The sequence below is a fragment of the Corvus kubaryi genome, unplaced genomic scaffold (assembly GCF_017639235.1).
Source record: "Corvus kubaryi isolate FWS band 111438036 unplaced genomic scaffold, C.kubaryi_AGA036_p1.0 74, whole genome shotgun sequence".
In the NCBI taxonomy this organism is placed as follows: Eukaryota; Metazoa; Chordata; class Aves; order Passeriformes; family Corvidae; genus Corvus; species Corvus kubaryi.
The window spans coordinates 7,515,722-7,537,791 of NW_024582061.1; the positions used below are offsets into that span (position 1 = coordinate 7,515,722).

General features: G+C 40.7%; 1 long non-coding RNA gene across 3 annotated transcripts in view; it reads right to left on the minus strand.

Annotated features, from left to right (window-relative positions):
* Positions 1-10,316: 10,316 nt before the first annotated feature.
* LOC121675498 overlaps positions 10,317-22,070 on the minus strand; it is a 24,034-nt gene continuing 12,280 nt past the window's right edge. The window contains exons 3-5 of one of the 3 annotated variants that reach the window (XR_006020090.1): positions 20,996-21,605; positions 15,219-18,594; positions 10,317-14,819 (exon numbers count right to left, since the gene is read on the minus strand). This is a non-coding gene — a long non-coding RNA (uncharacterized LOC121675498). Of the gene's footprint in view, positions 14,823-15,218; positions 21,606-22,070 lie in introns of all 3 variants that reach the window. The other 2 variants (XR_006020088.1, XR_006020089.1) reach the window with 2 other exon arrangements.

Consider the following 22,070-nt stretch of genomic DNA (forward strand, 5'->3'; position numbering starts at 1 on the left):
CCGGCCCGGCGGCCGCGGAGCCCCGCCCCGCCCCGCCAGCCCCGCCCCGTCCTGGGAGCACCGCCTTCTCCCCGCCGTCAGTGACCGCCCTCTCTCGGCTGGGTGGCGAGCTGGCTCTGTCCGGGTGAGGCGAAGCGCGGGAAGTTCCTCTTGAATGTGAGGAAAAACTTCTTTGCTGTGCGGGTGACCGTGCTCTGGAACAGGTTGCCCAGAGAGGGTATGGAATCTCCCTCACTGGAGATGCTCAAGAACCGTCTGGACACAATCCTGTGCCGTGTGCTCTAGAGTGACCATGATTGAGAACGGGAGGTTGGGCCAGATAACCCATTGTTGTCCCTTCCAACTTGACCCATTCTGTGATTCTGTGAAAGACCTTTGTCCCTTGGACAGGGCATTAAAAGAGGTTGCCATTCTCCCTGCCCTGTGTGCAGGTGGGAATCCGTAAGTTTTGGCCCGTGCTTGGCTTGGTGGATCACAGCAATACCACCACATGCGGCCATGGTACCTGACTGAAGCTAACTGGTGATTGGTACCATTAAAAAGATACAATAGTAAAGTACAATTCTGGTTTAGACACAACATTTTATTTAATCAAAGGCCTTAAGTATTGTTCTGGTGAGACACTGGAACAGGCTACCCAGAGAATTTGTGAATGCCCCATCCCTGGAAGTGTTCAAGGCAATGTTGGACTGATACTGAAATCAGCTAGAAAACAAACTTTCTAACACAATTTTGAGTATGAAACAGCAGACATTCTTTATTACTGCACCGGACACATCAGAAAGATAGCTCCATTAATCTGATGTGTGTCCTGAAAGTACAACAAGGTATTTATTCCATCATGATCATACATATTGATTACAGTGTACTTCCTGCCTAATACATCAACATCACTTTTCATAGAATTTGCATGCAGCTGCCTCCTACTGGAAGTCCTTTAATGGTCCTAGAGGGTTGTCTGAAGGGGTCTTAGGTGGTCGTGCTCACTGAGTGCCCCCAATGTTACAGATGACCTTTCCTTGAACTTCTCTTGGGGCATACGCTGTTGCCTCTTGTTACATAAGTGTGCCAAAAAAGCCACTATATTCCTCATTATCTGTTTATCTACTGGTTCCAGCTACATTTATCATCCTGTGTGCACACTTTTACATTCTTTTATCTTTTCTTGTTAGTTGGTCTTTAAGCTCTATCCAGCAACTTCAGGGAAACTGAAAATTTCTGTTCTCTGTGTTATCTATCAGGACAAGAGTTTGAGCAACCTGGTCTAGTGGAAGGTGATGTGCCCATGGTAGGGTGGGGTGGAAGCAGATAATATTTAAGGTCTCTTCCAACCCAAACTGTTCTATGATTCTGTGAGATTCTGTGAAGTATGCATGCAGACACAGAGCATTGCCTACACATTGGTCAACCATAAACAGATCCAAGCTCCTCAGAATACTCCAGATGTCTGTGCTTAAATTCCCAGAGCAGCTAGTATACTTCCCACTTCCTTGCAATTTCATCAAGACCCTAACATCGGTCCCATAATAAATAGGACCATAAAAAAAGCTGTACATGACAAAATATGAATTTCTTCAGCACAAGGAACAATTGTGTACAGGAGCATTGTCATGATTCAGCATGTCTCACATGCATAATTTAGCATGATAACAGGAGAACGATACTACAGGTTGTTTTGGGGATGAGGAACGGATTTGGCTTTACAAGGAATTGTTAAGAGGGAAATGTCATTCTCTGACTATCAGTGGAGGAGACAAGCCATGCATTCTCAACCCTTGACCTGCCAACACATAGGGAAAAAATGCCTCCAGAAGCAGTCTCCTGAAGTACACCTTCTGTCTTGCAGTTCAGCTACCTCTGTCTCTTTGCTAAGAGTCGCCAAGTGGTAGGATAAAGCCTTGTAGTTCTCTTTCCTGCCCCCCACCGGTTTGGCTATCCAACGCCCTATGATGATGTGCTAACAATCCATTGTGACAGGAGCTAACAGGCTGAGAGCATGCAAGTGTGAATGATGTAATGAGTTCTGGAATTAAAGTTAGGGAGAGTAGTACAGGTTCTGCAAGGTGAAAATTATCAAAAACGACATTAGAAAGGGTCTGTTGGGGAACAGGCAACAACTGGAGAATGGTTGATTAGTATTAAGAGCAAGCATGATCAGAAACCCGGTAAGTAATACATTTGTGAGGAGTAATAGCAAGTCATAAGATCATCAAACTAGGTGGCTTCTGTAACTAGTATAAACTATTTCTCTAACAGATGTCAACACAGGAAAATAGCAATACTGTGTAATGGTACAAAGATCACCCTGTGAAGGAACTGAGCAGACGCTTCGTTGCAAAAGATGATCCCCTGAGGCAGTGTCCCAAAGATTAGTAAAATAATAGGATTATGTTTCCTGCAAAATTTGTTTGCAGGGATGTTTGCAAAGCTCGCTCAAACTGTGCTGTAAAATCTGTAGTTGCGTGGCATCTGAACATCATCTGATTTAAAATGAAAGTTTGAACTTGCATAATTTGAATTTAAATGTAGAGCCTTCCCGTTAGTGCTAGCATCGTATTAGGAGTACATGGGACAGGAACTAAAAGGACGAACTAAATGGAGGAACAGAAAAAACCACCCTGAGATAACTAATCATTCAGTACGTGAAGACAAGGGAGTGAGGGAAAAAGCTTTTAAATGTAACCACATTGTTTAGACAAAATGTGACAACGATCCGTGAAAGAAGTGGCATCCCGTTATAGTCACTTGGGTGCACAGCTTTTGGCCACAGCTACACAATCCTGGCCACCAGGGAACACAGGCAGAGCTGGCTTGGGGCTGTTGGAAAAGGTCACGTAGACAAGCCCTCAACGAGGCAATATGTGCTGTACCTGCTTTAGTCTGAAAACATCTGATGGTTTTGTGTAGTTTCTGAGAAGACAACTTTTTGGGCTCTCCAGCGTTTCACTGGAATGAGTCAAACCAATGAAGAAAGAATGAAGATGGTGACAAGATGATAGCTAGAAATCAAGATGACTAGCTACAGGAAACATCCAGAAGCTGAGGTTGCTTCCGTCTTCCACACTCACAAGAACTTCAAAGCTTGCTCTTCTACTCGTTACCTCTGTGCACAATTTGTGAGTTTTACTACATCCTCTGCTTCTTCTGGACATCCCATTTAAAGCAAATTCCAGAAGCATTTTGCCTTCTGTTCAGATATACACTTTGTGGCTGCAATCTAGATCTTTACCATTTGTAATCTACATTCCTGTGATATACTCCACAAAATGTTATCATTCAGAAACTTCAGCTGCAGAAAGAAATGGCTGCCAGCTGCACTGAAGAACTTCTCAATGGAGATCTCATAACTAGAAGCTCCTTGCACTTAGAATTTATTTGCTGGCTCTAATTTCCTCCTTTTGTCCCTGGTTCAGTTTGTCTCTTCCCTGTATTTCTAGATTTTCTAGCAGTCAGTCACTTGGGCTTACAAATGCAACCCTTCCCAGATTGCCCCTAAACCTCAACATGTGCACTTCCTCCTCTTAAAACAGCCATGTGACACTAAAGAGTCTCTTTCCAAAGTTTTTTTTTTACAGACCAAAATAAAGCCACGGGGCTTTACAGTGTGACAGCTCAATTTAACCTTTATGTGGCAACAGTGAAGGAGGTGGGGAGGAGACTCAGTACTCCACATGTGTCATTAAAAAATGCTTTTGCCACAGAAGTCATCCAGGATGTAGATCTGGCAGCTTTTTGGCCGGGCTGTATTACAGCAACATGAAGCAGTCACTGGGAGGATGAATATACAGAATTTACTGGTCTGTGTTCTTTTGAGAAATGGACATCTTAATATATGGTTGGTTTTCCTGCTGAGCAAAATCCGTAAAATATAAAATATGTTCACTGGAAGCAAGATAAATGCATTAGGAATTCATGGTTAGGGAAATGTAATATATTAACCTTTCCAGCAACAGTGAAGAAGGAGAACTTTACATACTAAAATATCTGGAACAACCAATGATTGAGCATAGTGCCTCACTAGCTCTTATGGTTGAATTAGGAATTAATCTAGAATACGGCTTAGATCTGTAGGCTGCCTTTTGGCCACAATCAAGAACCCATCAAGCTATAGTAAACTACTACTTTTCCTTTCAGTAAGGAGAGGGTGAGAGAAACCTCAGGTTCAGGTAATTTTCTTAGGATTCCCAACTTTCTGTTTTCTATACTTCACTAACCTAACATACACAGACACACACATAAAACTTTTCTTCCAGGCTGGAGGATGGTTTCTTGGAAACCTTTTTTGTGTCCTATTATATATGCTCTTTAGCCAAATAAAATATTTCTCCAGCACCTGGCAAATAACAACTGACACTTTCACAACTGAGAAGAGATTCACTTTACCAGTTTCAGCTGGAAGCTCACCAGAGATAAGGCTGGATCCAGCACTCTGGAGTGGGCCAGCTGCCATGTCATATTTCCAGTTCTCCACCCAGCATGCCTTCACTGTAAACTATGGAATAACATCACCTCTGCACCGTTTCCTATTGGTCTCATGGTCAGAGAAGACACTCTGCTTTTGTAAATTAACCCTGGGTTCATCCTGTTAGATTTCCTTTCAGTGAAAAGGAGCTTGCCTAAATGGAGAGGCAACACGCCAGTTCTGAATGCCCAGTATTAGATAAAAAATGATGAAAATGACTGTGGTATTCACAAACTCTTTTTCTTCCAAAAGATATTTTTTAGGGTTCACTATCGTAGAAAGTACCACAAACACATGGAAACAGCCTAGAGATACACGAACATATCCCAGTTAATGTCTCCCAACAGTGCTCTATCCACTTGTTTTATCAGACACTTACAGGTAGCATCTCTAATTCCCAGTGGACCTTTGGAACCCTGTGTCTCTCCTAGGGATGAGTAGGATGCTAGGCCTGTCCATATAGAGATGCTGTGGTTTAAAATTTAACCTCTTCCCCTTCAAAGTCCCTGTGCTCCCTGGCTGTGCAGCATCAATGGAAGTGGGGCACCCCAGGGTAACAAGCACAAATCAGCTCTGATAATTTAAGAATGCAACTGCAAGCTAACCTCTGATGAGTTAAACCCAGATATTCAACCAAATAATCAGGCCAACAGACCATATTCCTAAATTATCACAGGCCAGCTCCAAATCTGTCATATTCAGTTTCTTTTCTAACACATAAAAGGCCAGAAATATCTTTCTGCAGCAGCACAAGTAACCTCATTGGGTATTAGACTCATTTCAAGGAACTTGGGAATTGCCCAGTGGGGGCCACAGCTTCTGTTGATGAATCTCAGTAATTATAAAGCAGGGGGTATAGTTGTATTGCCTGTAGCTTTGAAATTCAGTAATAATTGATTGCTTAGCTCCCTACCTGCCTAAGCACTTCCCTTGCCCTGTCTCAACGATCCTTGTGGGTGCCTCCCAACTCAGCATATTCTGTGATTCCTTATCTCATGAGGGTTTCCTACTCAGGTTTTTGTTAGCATTGTTGCTAGAGCAAAATGAAGCACTGCCAGCTCCTGGTAAGGTATGAACAAAACAGCATTTCCTCAAGTCACCTGGCTCTGCTGGGAGACTGTAATCTACCACAGTGAGATTCTGCCCTGACTTCCTTCCTGAAAATGGACTTCATAGTCTTCCTTTTGAGGGAGAATGGAGGAGGAAAAATGCTGCTTTAACAGTCAGGTAGTAGGTGAATGCACATGGAAAATAAGCCCTGCATGATATCTTTTCACTTCCCTAGCATGAGTCTTTAGCTGCAAGGAGAATCAAAGATTCTCTTAACAAAAAGGTTCCCAGGTTTCAGAATGTGCACTTCCATTCAGACTGGGAAAGAGTTTCCCCAAATTTAAAATAATTTTAAAGAAAAGTATTGCAACATAGTCTGGATTTGATTAAAAACTATGCTTTCAATACATGTATTTTGTTTGGATTTTGATATTTCATTTATTACTATGTTAAATAAATTATATACTGCCACATGAAGTATCTGGAACTTTTTTCCTCCAAAAGGAGGAAAAGACACTTACAAAATTGCTAAAACTTTTACTTCAACCTTACAGTTTTCTAAAGCATTTTTATTTAAAAAAAAGAGAAAGAAAAAAAAAATCCCCAAACCTCTGCGGACTGCAAAGGAAGATGGTCATTACCTCATTACTGGTATTCCTACTGTCACCTCCCTTGCTGACCCCACCTGTTTTTCAATAATGCCTTCACAGGCTGTGCCATTTTTTGCCCAGAGAACTTTAACTCTAAATACCCACAGTAGGTACATTTTGTTCTCTTCTTAGTCTTATTGAGCATCAGAGGTTTGTTTTCCCTCTTGTTGACAGCAGATCACATTAAATTACTAAAACCAGCCCAGGACCAAAAACACATTAATTTTCACTTCTCTTCTGAAAAGTAACCATATAATGCAGTTATGCAATCACATGTTTCTTTTCCTAGTGATTTTAAGGTCAAATATACTCACTTTAAAGATAAAGGATATTTTTTAAAGTATTATTCTGTCTGTTAAGCCTCTGCGGCTTGCAATTTAAAGGTCATAATATTCCTTCCCAATCAACACTAACTCCTAACAAACCCTTATTTTTGACCAGAAAGTCCCTTTCTTTCAACTTAGGCTTTCAGGGGCATCTACATGAATTACATTAAGGAATCAGTTGGGAGGAATAGGATTTCTCTCTTTCACTTCATTTTAAATATTGCATATATTCAGAAATGCCCTACTTTGCACACAGGCATTACATCTGCGTGAGGGATTTGCTTCAGTGTGACTAAATTGATTTTGCTGCATCATTGCACATTTGCCTAATGTCAACAAGGCCTTTACTGTTGGCTATGCTGAACTAACAAGAATAGAAAAGTGGCATCGAAAACTTTCTTTAACGCTGTTTGGAGATAGGATTCTGCCTATACCTACAGGGAAAATAAGAAGGGTTGGTTTGCTTTCACATGTTGCTGTTTTTAGACAGTTGATTTTCAAAAAAGCGAAGCTTATTAGAAAATTTAGAGTCTATCAGTTTAAGTCAAAGGAGCATGCTACAAATTTCCCAGCAGAGAGATAAACTAATTTCATTTTGGGTACTAAAAATTTTATTTGCAGTGGTAACTAACTAGTAAATAAAATGTTCAGCTCTTCAAAAGCTTCTGAGCTATTTTGAGTTTCTCTCTCATTGTGTCCCAAGTGTTGTGCCCACAACTAAACCAAACCCACACTGGATAACAGGCACCAGGACCAGCTGGAGCCAAACCAGCTCTTCTGTTTTATTACACAACTTCTCTGAACAGCCCTGAATAGAGGGTGGGACAACAAAATAGAGGATAAACAAGTCACAATCCTGATTAAAAGCCATGGTGGATAGACATAGGACTGTGTTACTTGGAATAACACCTTTTGAGTCCTTCAACCATCTGTGTCTGGATAGACCTCAAGACTGCTGCACAGAAATTTCAAGACTCCTGCCTGGCCTCTCAGCTATGAAAGTCCTCTTTGCCATAGGAGACATGGCAATATGGCTCATTTCAGCCCCAAGACATGAGGGATGAGGTATCCCAAGCTTCTCTCCAATTTGTTCATTCTGCCGTCACTATCTTTGGTATTAATTCTTAGGGGATTATATGATAATGGAACTATTTCTGGTATTAATTCTTAGGGTATTATAATGAAATTAAAGGGAGTAGATATATATAGGCCCTTTGGATAGATAATATCTAAACCCCACACATTTTGCTCTCAGTTACCTCAAGATGTTTATGGATCTAGGCAAATGCTGAACACCTAAGAGCATTTCCATTTTTTAAATCTTTGTGTTTGGTTAATATCTGGGGGAGAAGGCTGGGAGATAGGCAAAGTTCACTTTGCCTTTGCTTTTCCACATGCAATTTCCAGCTGTACAGAAATTCCTTCCTGGGGTTACGATGTGATATACAAACCTTTTGGCAACAGTGCCAGTGATGAAGTGGTGCCACTTCAGCTGTTCAAATGTTCAGTCATGCCCTGAACACAGCACTGCTACGTGTTCCAGTTTTTTAGTGGGGGAGGGGGTTCTCATACTTTGTTGGCTGCAGGAAAGAGAATCTTCAAAAATCAATGACTATGCTAGTGGCAGCTCTCCTGTGTCCCATCACAAGAGAGTTACAGAGCATTGATGGTACCGTGACGTCCACTTTGCAGCTTCTCAGTCATGCTCGCCTCTGGATTTAAAGTAAAGGGGTGATTCTTAATTGCACTTACAATCAGAAACGGCAGGTGCTATGACTGATACCAGCTTTTATATGTGTTGACTCATTTTATTTAAAATTTCTAATATTATTAGAGGAGTAAAAATGAAGCTTCAACTACGAGCCTTCAGAAGTTCTGGTAAGGAGGGATAAATAGCCATATATCAAGCATATTTCAGCTAGATTTCCTATGAAACCATGAACATGCTGATACACCCCTTCGAAGTATTTCTACCAAATACTGTCATATTCTACCCCTCTTAAATTACAACTTCAGTACATTTTTTTGCTCATGTTTGGAGCAGTCAGCACTGTGCAGCCGTACAATACTGTGACAAAACCTGCTCGTTCACTCATGTGTTTCCATCCTAAATCTAACGTGAGAAAAGCAAGCAGAGTTTGACCCTAAATTGGAGATCTTTGCCAAAAGAAGCTATGTATTACAGTCACAGGAACCTGACCTCCAGATCTGTGGAGCTGCATATTTATGATTTTCCAGTGCTTGAATAGATTTTAAAATGAGCCAGTCTGTAAATACAAGTGAAAATCTAACTGCAGCGTTATGAAATTGTGCAATGCAGCACTCCAGATCTGCTTTCTTCATAAATCTATAGAACTCTGGGCAATATGTAAGTAAATAAATGCTTAGTTTATTTCTCGTACTTCTATTCAAACAAGTCATACCCTAAAGGAACATTTTAGTAACATGTCAAGAGTATAATGAATTTTAATATATTTTTTGAGAGTATCATTTGACATTTCAGGATACAGGATCAAGGATTATGGTTCATGCATCAGAGACATATTCTGGACTTAAACACATCTGGATGGAGTTTATAGATATACACACACACACATATATATGACATACATATCTATATTTTATATATATATACATGTATAAATCACATACTTCCCTGGGGAGAACAGTCTATAGCTCTGTTTGCATTTGCACAGAAATTGCATTTTCCTGTCCCATGGGCCTGTTGTGAGGGACCTCAAATACTGAGATATCTCACATATTGTTGTAATTGGAAATCATATTAAATGTGCAGCAGGCAGATATCCTAAATGTTAAAATGAAGTTGGAACTCAGAAGTAATTTCTAATTTGCCATTATCATCATCTAGTAAAATATTAAAATAAGGAGAATATTGCAATTTTTTTTCCTGGTCTCAAGTAATAACTGTGTGTATTTTTGCCCTGGGAGACAACTCACAGCTAATGACATAATTTTCATTTCAGATGTTGACCAAAGCAAAAATTTCCCAAGGTATTACTCCTACAGAGATTACACTGTATTATGAAGAACATAGCAAGGATACTTAAAATTCAGATTCTCAGAAAATATGGTTCAGCATAACTCCACTAAAGGAGCTAGAACTAGACCAAGTTGGAATTCCTGACAGTCTGTCACAGTGTTCCTACCCACAGTTTCACAGTTACTGAAACCTTAGTTCACCTTTACAAAATACATAATTTTATTTCTTAGTTTCTGCTTGATTAATCACAGGTGAGTGACAAACTGAGAAGAATTAATGTAAAACCAGATCTGAATAGCAGCAGTATCAAGCAATGAACATGACAACTCTTTTTCCCTAGAGAGAAACTGAACAACCAAAATAGGAGTGGTCAAAGAAATGTGCATTAGCTTAAAAACCCCCACCATTTTCTGATAAAAGGAGGTAGCTGTGATAAAACTACGTAACAGCATAATCAGTTGTCCACTGATTTGTAAAAGATAACATAGAAGTTGCTTTAAATTATTTATAGTTACCCATTAGACCAGTGCAGAATTTTTTTTTCCATTCTGTAGTTTTCTATGGTTTTGCCCTGATATGAATACTAAGTAGCTCAAGTTAATGATTCCTCTCTTGCCACTGGAATTATGCCAGTCCAACACCTTTCACATTTTCAGGTGCATTTGTTAATTCTTGGTTTTCATTTTCCTACCTCATTTTTCTTACATACATTCTTTCGTATTACAAAAGAAAAAAATCATCTATTATCATTGTCAGTATCTGTTTCCAATGTCTGCAGAGAGTGGGAGCCTTCACCCTCTGATATTTTTTCTCGCGTGTATTTACTGTTAATATTCCATTTCAGTCTTTCCATTTCTTTACTCACATTTTGCCACACTTCACTGCCTTCTTCCCAATGTTGCTGCGTTCTTGTTGCAGCCTCTATTTCCCCCCAGTGTTGTGCTAGCTCGGTGCTGACTGCTATGTAGCAATCACATCCCAACAGCATTACAGGGCTGTGTCAGATCAGAGACACACAGGAGTCATATCAGATGTACCACACTCTTCTTATACGGTTACCTATGAGGTGCAGTAGCTGAGGCACAGAGTTCTATTAAGAAAAATGCCTAAGGACTTTTAGAGGAAATATAGGGAGCTGAAGAAAACCAATGTTTCAAATAAAAGAGAAGGGTCTCTTCCATTTAACAAGGTAGTGGAAAAAAGAAACTGTGTTAGTGATATTGCAAGCCACTGAAAATTGAGTGATTCAGACTTAGAAGCAGCCAACGATTGCCTCTCATATATACCTTGGTCTCGGTGAAAGCAGTATTTCCGTCCTTCCCTCTTTAGGCTGTGGTCCTGTGGCCATCACCAGCTTGGCAGAGGCTGGAAATGTAATCAGGCAGTGCAAGGAAATGAGGCAGATGTGCACCTATGCTTTGGGGTCCATAAGAGCTGGTGTATTGGGCCTGAAGATTACTGAGAACTTTCTGTGATCTGCTCAGCCACAGCTGATGCTGTGTGTTGGGTTAAAAGTCCTTCCTCTTGGGTTGCACAGGGAGCATGGCTTAGCTCAAAGGGGAGAAGAGGAAAAGAAGATAACAGCCCAGGTAGAAACACTTCATCTGTTTGCCCAGACTAGGAGCCTGGAGATCAAAAAGGCTGCACACATTTCAAGTAGATTCAAGGTAGAGAACTGCTTTATGGCTTACAGTAATGGGCTGTTTTTCATGGATTCTAATGTTTAACACAAAATAGAGAAGGAAAAAAAAAAAAAAAGAGAAGAAAAACCTTATTTGACCAACCTGTAATTCTTTTCCAATGGACTTTAAATGTTTAAGTGGAAAGAGATATCCCTGGCTAGCCTTCCATAGCTTGAACATGGAAATAAATATAACTTTCCTATAATGATTTGTTCCAGCACATCCTTAAACAGCTGACTGCTCTGTTTTGTTTGATAATAAGTAGATATAAATGTTAAAAATGAACCAGAGACAAAATAAAATCTGCACATGAGTATATAGCAAGAGGGAAGAGAAAACCATGTTGACTGAACAATATGGAATAAAAAGAGAATAGATATTTCCATCATTTTCTTATTTGCAATCATATGGAGAAATCTTTCAAATACAGAAAATGCCCTGTCTTATAGATTTTGTTCCACAGCTTGCCATTACAGAATAGTTTCCCAAATATCAAGTAAAAATAAATTTAGGGGAAAAAAAGATTACTTCATGGTATCCATTCAAGAATTTTGCGCAATACAGTGACAGTAGACTGCCATCCTCTTACGTAAATATATAAACTATGCCAAGGAAAAAGAGTGTTGGTAAATGTAATAGTTAATACACCATCTATTGTTCTGATAGTCACCGAGCATCCCTAGAAATTAGGTGCATTTCTATTCAACCATCACAATTTCTCTTTCCCTTCAGCCCTACGAGTACTAACTGGAATGTCAGGGCAGGAGTTGATTATGCAGCTTTGGCGGCGAATTGGTTTGTATCCAAACAAAAAATGAGTTGTCTTGCACAATGATGCGAGGGGATTTAACTTTGCTGAGTCAAATTTCAGTAAAGCAAACAGACCCAGAGGGTCAAATGAATTAAAGGTACTGTGTCACTGTAACAAAACTGTATTGCTAAACAAGCTTTGGATAGGGTTTGAGGTTTCAAATGCTTGTTTATTCCTGTGGCAATATGGATCACACAAAATCTTTTAAACCCTTTGTTAAAGATAGAAAAATATAAGGGAAAAAAAGAAGACTAAAAGTACTTAGAATGCAGAAAAATAAGGCTTTAATTTTAAAACTCCAATTTTCATTCACTATTTAAAGTCTATGTGAGAAAAGCACCATTCTTTAACAGGCTTAGATATAGTAAGAAAGACAAAGTATTGGGTTTTCTATTTCAGAAAAGAGAGTTATTCAGTTCACTGAGATAGGCTGGGACTTCTACTGGAGCTGTTGACAGAACCAGTCCTCCCCTGGAGAGGCATGGCCGTATGGGCAAGGGACAAAGACAGCACAAGAGCTGCAGGGGCAGGGAGCTCAGCCCCTCTCTCTGGTGTTGGCACTGAATAGCAAATTCATTGCTAGAAAAACTTCAGGACAATGTATTGACTGTTGGTTACATGGAAACATGGAAATTGCAGCAATGCCCTGCTGTCTCTAACATAGCTTTTTGGAAGCTGTTTGTTAACAGCATTACAGCAGCTCTCCAAAGGACATAGCTTTAATGTTTCAAGCAGATTTTTCTTAAATAGAAAACAAAGGGAAACACACGTGAAAAAAGAAAGAACCAGCAAGGGAAGGAAAAGCACAAACCAGCCAGTCATGCTTCTGCTGCCTACCTATCTTTCTGCAGTTTGGATCAAATAAAGCATCCTTGCAGCTCAAGATTTGGGTCACCAGGGAGTCAGAATAGCCCACCCACTCATGATTTTGCTCATTAGCAATGTTTACTCTACCGTATCAATTTTGCCCCTGTGATGGTCACAAAAAATAGTCGGTTCTAGGAGTGTGTCCTCCACACACACCACCCCCCTCTCCCATGCAGACTTTGAATGTGATTTATCCTAAGATAAGAACTCCAGGTGGGAATTGCAGGAGGAGCTGTCTGGATGCTTGCATAATTAATGCATTCCAGAGATGGGGGAATGGTGATGATTGTGATTGATCTTGGTACACGTGGGCCTGCAAAAGGGTACAAAATGCTCCTGGAGACTGGGCCAACTGGGCAAACTGATCTCCAGAGCTTGCAGGGCAGCTTCCAGGTGGATCCCACTCCAGCAGGGATGGGACACCTGCAGGGTACATCCAGCCCTGGGAACACTCCGTTTTGGACAGGGGAGTAACAGGGCTAAGATCCAGCCACATGTGGAGATAAAATCCTAAAGTAGCTCCGTGGGTGCTTTGCTGCTTTGCAATTGTGCTTTCTGCAAACCTGCACGTTTCCAGCTGTACCTGCTTATGTTACAGCCCTTTAGACCTGCTGGTATAATACACTGCATTGGCAATACTTAGGTACTGTATTAGCAATAAATCTCATCAAAATCACCCACATTATCAGTGTCATACTTCTTGCACCTGACTGAAGAGTCTTCTCTCAACTGCTCTGCCAGAGCACTGCTGAGTCTAGTCTCACTTTTTTTTATCTTTTCTGGACATGATTCCAGCATAGTCCTTGGGGCTTTTCATTGGGTCTTGTTTTCTTAAAGAAGCTGTCATTTTGTGTTTAATTCTCACTGATCTTCGCAAATTGTTTTATGTAACAGTCTGAGCTGTACACTGGTCACCTTGAACTACTTAGAACATAGGCCTTGGCACAACAGGATCTAATTTTTCTTGTTTGCAAGGACATTCCTTATCTTCCCTAAGGAATAAAAGTCTGTATTGTGGTCACTAAAGATATTAGAATGCTTTTTATAAGATTAAATGCATTAATACCACTGTCCTGTCTAAACAATATGAAATTGTATCATTCAGGACTTTTTACTTGACACATATTCTCAAGGGGAACTAGTGCAAAACAATTCAGACATATCTGACAGGCTGTAGGGGAAAATGTGCTGTGGTTAAAAATTCTGGTGTTTTCTGTGACAAAGCCTACATCTTGCAAGTTTGGTGTAAGGACTTAAAAGCTGATAGAAGACAGATTTTGTGTCAGTGACAGGTATTTAAAAAGCCACTGTGCATATTTAATAAAGATGACTTTGATTTCAACAGAATACTTGCCTAAAAGGTTTCATTTGCTGTGGATGGACATGAGCTGTAAGAGGTCTAGTCAACAAAAGAAAAGGAGGGGTCTCCCTTCCTCAGGTCCCAGCAACACAGATGTCCAAATCAAGAGTACAGAGGACAGAGCTGCTAAAATGCACTGTGAAGAACTTCTCAGACAGAGATACTGGATACCAAACTTACTCTAGATGAGAAATGGCATCATAAGAAGGAACTGGGGAGTTAGGGTGGTACAGCCAAGTAGATTAGAAGCAAAGAATGTCATACTGGGGAGTGAGCAAAGAGCTAATCAGATTGGGAGATCAGGAGCTGGGATCCACTGTGACTTCCTGTAGGAGAAGATGGGGTCTGGAATGAAGTGGGGAAAGAAAAGGGACAAGGATGGTGAGAGGCTGGAGGAGACACAGTGGGTTACCTTACATCTGGAATATACATCTATCGAATTACTTGCCATCCCAGCCAACAAGCAAATCCTCAGTTCATGTTTCTCACCAGTGCCCATCAGCAATCCTCTTCTGGGAGTGCTTTACTCAGAGGATGACAACCCGTGACTGGTAGTGGCACTCCATTAACTCAATTAGCAGAAATCTGTGCTGATACTGCAGTTGTTCATCTGCTGAGGAGAACAAGGAACCCGGATAAAATTAATCTCTTTCCAGCTTGTTTTAATTTTTCTTTTTTTTCTGTTTAAGAAAATAAATAAAGAATTTGTTAAAGAACATTACTGAGATTGCTAAGTAAAGCAATTGAAATAGGAAAGAGAAGAACCAAATAAATTATGTTTATTCTGCTTAATTAATTTTTTCTAATGTGATATTAGGAGCTTATCTCCCCTGCTTATCCCATTCTGGTCCGATAAATAATTAGCCCAAACTCATTTAGAGCAGTGAATATGCTAGTACAACATAAATATTTCTTCCAGTATGTTTTTTTTTCATGTATTTGCTATACAGGCTTATTTTGCGCTCTCTGTTAGTACAGTGGAAAAACGAGAATGCAACTGTGCACTCACCCTGATTTATCTGTTCTGGACATTGTGCCTGCTGCCCTTACATTTAATCTCAGGCTGTGCAGTCTCATCACAGACTCTCTTCTCTCTGGTCACAAACTCTTTCCATCTCTGCGTGAGATCTAGAATATTTTGGAAGTGACTTATGGAACAATAATGCCATGGTAATTTCCTCAGATATCTCCAAAATACAAAGGACCCTTTGCTCACTCAGAGGAGCAGCTTATTGCTGCCTAAGAGGAAAATGGAAAGCTAATCATATTTTTCAAAGGAAAATAGGGGCCCATATTTGTGTCTTGGCTCGCATTCCCTCTCTCTTTGAAACAAGCCTTAATGTTCCAGCTTACGTAAGCTATGGCTGAACCTGCCAGATCAGCCTAGAGAAACAAGGTCTCCTATCAAAACTTATTGTTTTCAGACATGAAATTAATCCAGTATTAATTCAAGAAAACTACTGAAATTGTTGAAGAGTCTTAGCTGTTCCCAGTGCTTGCAGCTGCTCCACCCAACCAATAACCTGCACAAGGGCAGAGCTGCAGCTGGAACCCGAAGGAGAAATCGTTTATTAGCAAATTTCAACAAAAGGTGGACATTGTCCAGTTGTTCACTGTGGCAGGGGCTCTCAGCATGGAGCTGGCTGTCATGGCCATAGGACCAGGGCACAGGAGAAGGTGAGGCAGGGCAGGCAAGAATGCCACTTGCTTAATTTTGTCCCCAGTTAGTGCTGGGAGCTTATCTCCACCTCTTGTCACAGCCCAGCCTGTTAGGGAATTAACCCAACCTCATTTACATCAGAGAATATTCTAATACAGTCTAAGTATGTCTTTCAGTCTATAATTGAATGCTCTAATTATATAACAAATTTGAATGTCACAATGTAGATTTGCTTCATCACAGCTGTGTTCTGGGACCCATGACCTTCATCTTGATGCTTCCACTGCATAAAGGCGGGTTACTAAAGCACATGGTCTCACCTGAGGAACAACACGATGTATGATTACATGCAATGTGTCCTTATATTACTGGTGAGGCCACTGTGAGCTATGGTTTATACCCCCTTGCTGCTGTCAGCCTTGCAAGGAGCAAGGGATCCAGGCAGTGACATTTCAGTCAAGGTTTTGGTTCCAGAAAATAAGCCTGTTCTTCGATGCACCCCTATTCAGAAAAGTGTGTAAACACGCATGAAACTTATCTTCAGGCTTAAAAGAAGGCACACATTTATGAGTCCCTCCTGAACGAACTCTTTACTTCAACCACTATATACATATAAATACATATAGGTCTTGATGGATGGATTCCCAACATTTTGTACGCAACACACATATATATATGTATTTAGTTATTTAACTTGGAGAACAAGAACAACCTCATTTTGGAAATGAGGTTAAGCTTCTGTGAAAGTAATGAAAAAATTCTCATTATGAAGACATGTAAGAAACACTGATGCTCCTTTATGGAGGCAGGTATCTAAAATAACAGCAGTCTGTACCCAAAACACAGACACAGGCTGCTGCTCAGGACACAGGAGTATTTATAGCACAAGAAGGTGGAAAAATTTCACCAGCTACCATTGAGGAATCTGGGCTATGTGTGGGCTTGATATTATGACAAATGTAGAAGAAAGCTGAGAACAGACTGTCGAGATTTACTTTTCTAAAAAAGCATAGATTTAGTGCTTTTGTGTTAAAACTTGGCTAAGAAAATGACTGGGAATTGTAGCAGAAACAATTTATCCTGAATGTATTCAATGTGCCCCCTTATTTCAACAAGGGATCACCTCAAAAAGCATGCTCAGATCTAAGCTCAAACTTAATAAGCTGAAATAACTTGGTAGATGATGCAAATAAAAAAGGACTACTTATTTTTTACATATTAATAACCTTGCAGATCAACACCAGATTGCACACCCAAATATTTATGGTTAAACAGCAGAACTGTCTCTAATACAACACAGTTTGATTAAAGATCTCTCATTCAGTCTCGATAATGAAAATAAACCATCAGTGCTAATGACACCAGTGGACTCGAGATACCTTTGAAGACACATGAAAGGCAAAGCCCCTTTAATCAGGGGTCAAGTAATTTCCACTGTGGCATGGCTACCTCATTTGCTGCTACCTATCATACCTGCCAACCCTTCTCGGCATGGGCTTTCTCCCCAGTCCGCCATGGCTGCAGCAATTACACAGTGATGCCTTGGCAAGATGTTTTCCCTGGCTCCTTGAAGTATTTAGTACAGTGCTTTAGCCTGGACATCCATCAGCTGCTCTTTGCATCTCTGGAGCAGGAGCATTATTTTCCTACCCTTTGGTAAGGTTCACGACTATTACCTCCAGTGGCAACCTAGCTAATACAAGTTTTGCTTTGAAGAGCAAAGAAACCACTTATGGAGAACGTATTGGATCCTCTCAGCAGCCCTTGTTATTCTTGCTGTGGAAGGCAGCATCTTCCATTGCTTACTGTCAATCCTTGTTGTTTCTAGCACACACAGTTGGGATTGATGACCATCATTCCTGTCAGGTGGGTCTCCTTCATGCACATTGGATCATCCTGGGGGGGAATTCTTGGGGATTGCCATTCAGAGAGTGCACAACAATTATATCCCATGCTCGCTGCTGACTGTGGTGGAAGGAGAGGTGGGCAGTTCTACTCCACGCTGAGACAGAGACCAACATTCAGACTTTTTCATAGGCACTTTCTGTTTCTCAAGGCGTCTAGTTTTCCTATCATCTTTGATGTTTCTGTTTTCCAGGATCTATTTTAGCATTGTAATTATATGTAAATAATAATTCTAAAAAAATCTTTTTTTCATTCTGGAACTGAATATCTTGAATTTCCATATGCTGAAATGAGTATGAGTGGTGGAAGATTCTCCTATTTTTACTGTCAGTTCTTTCCTGATTACTCAGAAGTGAGAAATGGACAGGACTGGCAAGTTCTGCTTTCCTAGAATTTGTGTTTTCTAGCATGACTTTGATGCTTGGTACTAAGCTTTCAGAGATGTTTGCTTTGATAACTGATTTTGAATCCTGTTTGGCTTACTTTTTTTGCTAGCTTATGTATCTTCACAGGTTTTTTCAGGTCTGTGGCTCAGTAACGCAGTGCTACTAGCACAATTTACGCTTCCAAGATATGTGCAATCTACCCCACGGAATGCTGCTGCTCATGCTGCCCACATTGTAGCTATGTGTGATAATGCTAAACAGCCCCAGAAAGCAAGTGTAGCCTTGTTTCACACCAGTGTTCCAAGTGAACCAGCCTCTTGCTTAGATGGACTCCCAGATGCAGCTATCCACCCCTCTCTGCAATGCTGTGATGATGGAGTAAGAGCTGAGTGCTGAAGTTCCACAAGGCATCCCTGAGGCCCACGTCAAGCAACCTGAAAAAATAATCAATGGAAGTGGTGATAAGCAAAGCATGTCATTCCACATGTTCTTTCAAGATGCTCTTTTGCATGAATATCTGGTTTTCTGGGCCTGAGTCCAGAGGCTGCTCTCTTCCAATTCTGTGTCATCTTGTGCAGTATTCCAGTGCAAATGACCTCCCTTATAACATAGGGCAGAGAGACACTTTCCCTGTCTCACATTTTAATATTTTAACAACTCCGTGTTTCCTCTTGTAAAAATTTGGCGTTCTTTCCTAGGTTTTTTTCAACAACTTTTTAAATTTGACTCCTGCAGTGACATCATGGTCTCTTCTTAGCATTTCTACTACAACCAAAATGTCTTTCATTGTGTTTTTGCTGCTACCTACTGGACTACAACTTGCTTTTCTAATATCATCACCGCACCAATGGCAATCTCTTTTTAAAGAGATTCACATCATCTCATGTCACAGAATCTCATGTCAAAGTAGGGCTAGCTTTCTGCTCCTGACTTCTTTAAAATGCCTTGCTTATCCGTATTATCTCTGTTGTTCATATTTCCCTATCATTGCTTTTGATCAGCCCATTTCCTGTTTAAACTACCCACACAGGATTTTTGCAATTTGGTAAACAAGATCTGTGGTTTCCTACCATGGCAGGAGTTTCAATTTCAAGTGTTAGATATTTGATACATCTCTCTTCATCTTTCCTTTGCATCTTTACAAAGGACGTCATTTGTCACTTTATTTGTTTACTGTCACATTCCTTCATGTAATTTGACACTTTTCATTGTCTCAGCACTATAGAATTTTTATTTCTGAGTTTTTATTTTCTTTATGATGCACCGTTTTTGCGCTTACCCAATTTGTTCTGCCCATATTAAAGCTGCTGCAGATATATCACTTTGTTTTCCTGAAGCAGCAAGGCAAATGTAATGGCTCACTCCCACTGAGAGGGCCCTGCCCACCCTTGACTCTTTCCAATGTTAACCACATGTTCCCACCTCCTCCTCATGCTGTGGTGCTCATCTGTCTCTTAGGGAAGTAGTTCAGCTAACTAAATCAGCAGAAAGCCAACCAGTTAAAAAAAAAATCATCTTCTCCAGGTTGGTGAGCCGAAACAGCTCACAGAGATGTTGGACAAGGGCCAGCACTAGCTTAGGAGAGAGACTAGGAACACCAGGACAGGACCTGGAGAGAGACAGGATCACCTTACACAGATGGCAGCAGTCAAGCTTTACAGAGACGTGGGCATACTGGAAAATGTCACACTGAGCATTTTCCCTCTGTAACATTATTTCTCCACCTCATCTTGGCTCCAAAAGTAGCTTACAGAATCACTGAGTGATCCGAGCTGGAAGGGGACTCAGGAGGCCCCTGGTACGTTCATCTGTCTCCTTGCAGGGTCAATACTTCGCTCAGACCAGGCTGTTCAGGGTTTTATCCACATCTGGAAAACCTCCAAGGATGGAGAGTGCCAGACCTCTCTGAACAGCCTGTGCCAATGATTAATTATCCTCACAGTGATTTTTTTCTCATCCTTATGAATCTGAGCATGATCAAAGTCAGAATATCATGCAGCACTAGATTTTTCAGCTTCACCTCACTGATTTCTAGGTATTTTGCCTTTGAAGTTCATCCTTCCCAGACTTTTCTGCTGGGCATTACAAAGAGCATCACTGATACCATCAGTTATATAGCACATCTGACCCTGCATGGTGTTTGTGTCAAGATCTATTTCTGAGTCTTTTTGCCATCTGGCAAGACCCACATGTTTAAGCCAGCAAGGTACTTAAAAATACATCAAACACTAAGTACAGATCAATCTGTCTCCCACCATATTGGTAGATCTTTCACACTTGTGCTATTTTAATACAAGGCCTAGGTAGGCCGTGTGACCCCACGTCTGCTTTACTAAAAAAAGGTTGCTAACCTATAAGTGACAATACAAGCACTTAAGCCAAGCAAGATATATAAGAAAAAGCTGGAACAAGAACAGAAATGAAATTGATGAGTTGACAGCCGTCACTTGAGGACTCATGGAAAAATTAACAACTGAAATAACTCTAAAACTCTGAGGGGGAAAAAAATCAAAAATCAAAATAGAAGATAGCAACTCAGCAAAACTGAGGATCAACCTATTGCAAGGAGCAATAGAGTCTGGCACTTCCCCATGTGATTACCATCTTCCTGACCAGCAGAAATCCAGTGGTTACTTGCATCAGAAGTGGGGAGGGTATTAATGCTTAGGCTAATAGCACATTACTCACAGCCATTTATTGTGTGTACAATCCAACAAATGGCATAATTGCTCCATACTCATAAATTGTGTTTGTGATCCCACTTTTGAGCCTCCATGCAGAGGAAAAGACACCCATATAAAAGTGACCAAAAATGCTGAGAGGGTTATACTACACCATTGCTCTAGCTATTTCTTGATTGCTGTATTCATCTTCGGTATTAAAGTGGTCCATGAAAAGAAATAGGCTGAATTTTGGTTTTTCTTAATTCCTACTATGAAGGCCATTTTGGAAATGCATTCTTATGTTCTTCTCCACATTTCTCTGTCATAGCCAACATTGTGCAACCTCTGTTTTGACATGCGGGGTGCGATGCATTGCTCAGTCCTGTTTGGTTGGCACACTTCCTTCTTCTCCATCCTAGTTGCCAGATGACAGTCTGCCTTCCTGGGGTGACTCAGCCTGCAAGCTGACTGGTTTACCTGTCCCTGCTGCTGTCATCTGCACGTGGATATGCATCAAGGCAGGATATGGGTGGAGATGGAAGCACAGCCCAATTACAGAATCAAGAATGCAGGCAGGCATGAATGCATGAAATTAATATTGGTAGAGTGTAACTCCGGCTTTCTTCCTAAAATCTTAAGCTCTATCCACCTCTTAAGATGACTTCCAGCAGAGTGAAGAATTGGGCTGGTGTTGCAATCTAGGGATTCAGTGTTCACAGACACATAATAGATTCAGGCAATTCACTGTGTCATCCATTTGCCAAAGAAGCTAGCCACCAAAGCTGGAAAAAAGAAAAAAAAAACAGCTAGGAACAAGTGTAAAGAAAAGTTATTTTTTGAAATTGAAACAAGCTATCATTTTACTTCAGCTAAACAAGATCGTTAAAAAAAATATATTAAACAGTTGTGAGAGTGTCAAGGTTTGGGAGAAAATGCTGAAGAAGATGGAGGGATGAGAAAAAGTGACAATTTGGCCTATGAAGCCCCACGCTGTCCTGTAGCAAGGTCAGCTGTAATCCTACAGACTCATCAAGGAGACAGTTGTCTTGACTTTGGGGAGGGAGGGAAGGAGGTGGGGAAGGGAGGGGAGGGAGGGAGGGAGGAAGGAAGGAATTCGGAAGGAAGGAAGGAAGGAAGGAAGGAAGGAAGGAAGGAAGGAATTCGGAAGGAAGGAAGGAAGGAAGGAAGGAAGGAAGGAAGGAAGGAAGGAAGGAAGGAAGGAAGGAAGGAAGGAAGGAAGGAAGGAA